At 38.3% G+C, this 4,600-nt stretch overlaps 1 long non-coding RNA gene across 1 annotated transcript; it reads left to right on the forward strand.

The window, feature by feature from the left end:
* The first annotated feature begins 1,065 nt into the window (after positions 1–1,065).
* LOC127529699 (uncharacterized) lies at positions 1,066–3,271 on the forward strand. The gene is made up of 3 exons (XR_007936321.1): positions 1,066–1,210; positions 2,515–2,638; positions 3,088–3,271. It is a non-coding gene; the product is annotated as an uncharacterized LOC127529699 (long non-coding RNA).
* Positions 3,272–4,600: the final 1,329 nt, after the last annotated feature.

Here is a 4,600-nt window from a genome sequence, read left to right on the forward strand (position 1 = left end):
AGGTTTACTTTAATATATGGTTTGGGGGCAGGTGTTAAGATGTTCTGTTTCCCCCATTGGTCTGAGGTATGGCTGTTTGGAATTGGCTTGGTTCAGATGCCTTTAAGTTCCATGATGTGCTATTGGCTCTCGGGGTTGGACAGAACATCTATAAATGTATGTGTTTAACCTCAGTATCTCTCTCTTACCAACCAACATATGATGAAGAAGCATCTCTCTTGCTAACCTGAAGAGAACACAATGAAGAGCACAGCTCAGCAGCCATTTTGAACAGACATGTGGCTGAAAGCTGAGCATCAATGATGCCTTAACTAGAGACATTTAAGTAACCAGAAGACTGTGTGCCACCTGAACTACATATCATCATTTAATCAGGTTGTATGGTTGCCAATATTCAAATGTACTTTGCATTTTGTTATTATTTATGAATATTATCAATAATACTAATACATTGTTTAAACTGTAACTTAACTTCTGCTTGTCTTTTACTGCATCTAATTGCCTGAGGTTATAGATATAGAAGGGAAGGTGGGGATAAGTTATATACAATAATACCTTATAAACAGTGGTAAGTCTGTGAGATTAGGCATTCTAAGGCTACATATTAATAATACAATACAACAACAACAACATTTATTTCTATAGCACATTTTCATACAAAAGGTAGCTCAAAATGCTTTACATAATGAAGAGAAGAAAAATAAAAGACAAAATAAGAAATTAAAATAAGACAACATTAGTTAACATAGAAAGGAGTAAGGTCCGATGGCCAGGGTGGACAGAAAAAACAAAAAAAAAACTCCAGACGGCTGGAGAAAAAAATAAAATCTGTAGGGGTTCCAGGCCACGAGACCACCCAGTCCCCTCTGGGCATTCTACCTAACATAAATGAAATAGTCCTCTTTGTAGTTCGGGTTTTTCACAGAGTCACTTGATGCTGATGGTTGTACAGACTTCTGGCTTTTAATCCATCCATCATTGTTGGAACATCATGGTGCTTTGGGTAGATGGTGGTGGTGGGAAAGTAGAGCAATATATATTACTCTACCAAGACAAAACAATCACTCTCTTCATTCACTGCAAATAAATACAGACGCTGTTGAGCCCTCTTGGCAATAGAAGCACAATGAGGTAAATGAGTAACAAGCACCCCTCTGGAAAGTGAGGATGAATTAATGGGAAAAAGCCCAAATGCCGCTCCTATGAAGTGGTGCTAAGATCAACAGAACAGTTTGCAAACACCCCTGCTAAGGATGATGGGAGAATTGACATGAATTAGAAATTACTTACGGCTTTATTTGATCGGATAAGGTGATAAAGTCCTGATGAGGTGAGGTAATAGTAAGAGAAAAGTATAGACGACTTGGTGGCAGTGGCATGGCACGATGTCAAACAGGTGACTTGTCTCTCTACAATACACAAGTACACAAGTACAGTACACAATTGTCTGTGAGAAAGAGCAGCAACAGACAATTGAAAAGGAAGCACCAGTGCAACACATATTGTAAGCAGTGCAATGTGGCAATGCATGCAATTGGCTGCTTTGAGTGAGATCATACTTTTCAGGACTTTGCTGTGTAACATGTATGTGAAATCATAGAATGTGAAATCATATAGTATGCAAGCTCATACAACATGCAAGACAGTAACATTTGTCAGAAGTAAATAATTTTTGTTGATTTGATATGTTAAACCATTGCTTTGTGTTCTTTTTTAAAAAAAGTTAGTTTTTGGAAAAATATTCAGCCCTGAGAGAAAAGAAACAAAAAAAATTAGCCCTAAAAGAGTTAATTGATTGCTCACTCCATGGACTGAAACATTTGTGTGTAACTCTGTCCAAATTAAGAAACGTTCTGTATTCTCATGTAGGCCCCATGGCCACCTTTTTTGAAGATAAAGGGAAGTTTTTTTTTTCCTTGACATGTGCTGTTGTTTGAGGAGTGAAAAAAGAACTGAAATGATTCTAGCATAAGGCTGCAATGAGGTAAAGGAGTAACAAACACCCCTCTAGAAAATGAGGATAAATTAAAGGGGAAAAGCCTAAACATAGCTCCTATGAAGTGGTGCTAAGATCAACAGAACGGTCCACAAACACTCCTGTTAAGGATGATGGGAGAATCGACATGAGTTAGAAATTACTTACGGATTTATTTGATTGGATAAGGTAATAAAGTCATGATAATGTGATGTATGAGGTAAGGTAATAGTAAGGGAAAAGTACGGAAGATGAGGAATGGTTTAATTGATTGCTCACTCCATGCACTGAGACATTTGTGTGTAACTCTGTGCAAATTAAGAAACATTCTGTATTCTCATCTAGGCCCTATGACCACCTTTTCTGAAGATAGTTTTTTTTTCTGTGACATATGCTGTTGTTTGAGGAGCGAAAAAAGAACTGAAATGATTCTAGCATAAGGTTGCAATGAGGTAAATGAGTAACAAACGCCCCTTTAGAAAGTGAGGATTAATCAATGGGGAAAAGCCCAAACGCCGCTCCTATGAAGTGGTGCTTAGATCAACAGAACGGTCCGCAGACACCCCTGCTAAGGATGATGGGAGAATCGACATGGTTCAGAAATTACTTATGGCTTTATTTGATTCGATAAGGTGATAAAGTCATGATGATGTGATGTATGAGGTGAGGTAATATTAAGAGAAAAGTATGGAAGACGATGAATGGTTTACTTGATTGCTCACTCCATGGACTGAGACATTTGTGCGTAACTCTGTGCAAATTAAGAAACGTTCTGTATTCTAATCTAGGCCCTATGACCACCTTTTCTGAAGATAGAGGGAAGTTTTTTTTCCGTGACATGTGCTGTTGTTTGAGGAGTGAAAAAAGAACTGAAATGATTCTACCATAAGGCTGCAATGAGGTAAATGAGTAACAAATGCCCCTCTAGAAAATGAGGATTAATCAATGGGGATAAGCCCAAACGCCGCTCCTATGAAGTGGTGCTAAGATCAACAAAATGGTCCGCAAACACCCCTGCTAAGGATGATGGGAGAATCGACATGAGTCAGAAATTACTTACGGCTTTATTTGATTGGATAAGGTGATAAAGTCATGATGATGTGATATGTGAGGTGAGGTAATAGTAAGAGAAAAGTATGGAAGACGATGAATGGTTTACTTGATTGCTCACTCCATGAACGGAGACATTTGTGCGTAACTCTGTGCAAATTAAGAAACGTTCTGTATTCTCATCTAGGCCCTATGACCACCTTTTTTGAAGATAAAGGGAAGTTTTTTTTTCCATGACATGTGCTGTTGTTTGAGGAGTAAAAAAAAAGAATTGAAATGATTTGAGCACAAGGCTGCAACATAACAAAACGTGTAAAAAGTGAAGGGGGTCTGAATACTTACTGAAGATGTTGATTCTATAACTCCTTACAGATATGCAGGTGGGATGACAGTGACCACAATCAAAAGCCAAAAAAATAAAAACAAAAGGAACGATTCCTCCGCAGTGACCAGAATGAAATGAATGCCAAGGTTCCTGTCTGGCTGAATTTTATAATAATATCTGTGAGGTGCTCCCCAGAGTGAAAAATCGGAAGATCAAACAATAGTATGCAAGTGACCGGATCGATGTGTGCCCTTTCATTTTGAAGAGAATAGGGAAGCGCCTCTGGAGAAATTTTCTGCTTAGAGGAACCGTAGCTTCCAGTTAGAATAGAAGAAGTGATTGATGTGATTAATAAAAAAAAACAAATAGTAATGTAACTTTGATTTACGGCAAACTCACTTAAGTGGCCGAGTCCCCAAGTAGAAGACAATTTCAGGTGACAGATGTTCATTGGCGTTGTGGTTTTGACGACTCTTGACCACTTCATTGGACAGAATGGACTCCGACGCCGTCTGATATGACGAAATTAATCTTTTGCCCTTCCCTGCAAAGAAGAAAAAAAAAATAAAATGTGTAAAATATCGCCAGTCATCGGTATTGACAGCCCCGGAATTGCTTTTCCTTTTGTCTGCTTTTTGACTAAACAGAAATTAGTGGCCTGTGAACAAATTCCACGTTGGCGGCGTAGCATTAATAAATAATTTAGACAGATAGGAAATAAAAATATGTTGAGTTTTTAATGGGTCCTAATCAGAACTGATTTAAAATGATTAACTTCACATCACTATTTGGTCGGTGCCCAACTTGCGTATTTTCATAGATTGTTGCTGACATTTTGTTAAATTTAATACAATAAAGAATTAACATCACCACACTTCATGATGATCTTCTTATTAGATACGCATAACTGCAGCTTCGTTGTCTACTGTGTTTGTCATATTAAATATCGAATATTCCCTTCTGTGTACTTAAACGGCATTAGGCTGGCCAGGAGTGAGTGTCCTGGTGAGCCCACCTTGTGATGGATTTGCCACATTGGGGGGTTTAATACATTTTTTTTCAACTTTATAAATTTACTGGCAGAAGTGCCCGTGTATATTTATATAAAGGGTTAAGGTCATGTCCGGATCATTTTCTAGCCTGCTTAATGTGGCGTGGGGGTGGGAGCCTATGCCAGTTTACACAGGGCACAATGTAGCAACAAACCCCCAGATAGGATGCCAGTCCATCACAGGACAAACACACACACA

The sequence above is a fragment of the Erpetoichthys calabaricus genome, chromosome 11 (genome assembly GCF_900747795.2).
Source record: "Erpetoichthys calabaricus chromosome 11, fErpCal1.3, whole genome shotgun sequence".
NCBI classification, from domain to species: domain Eukaryota; kingdom Metazoa; phylum Chordata; class Cladistia; order Polypteriformes; family Polypteridae; genus Erpetoichthys; species Erpetoichthys calabaricus.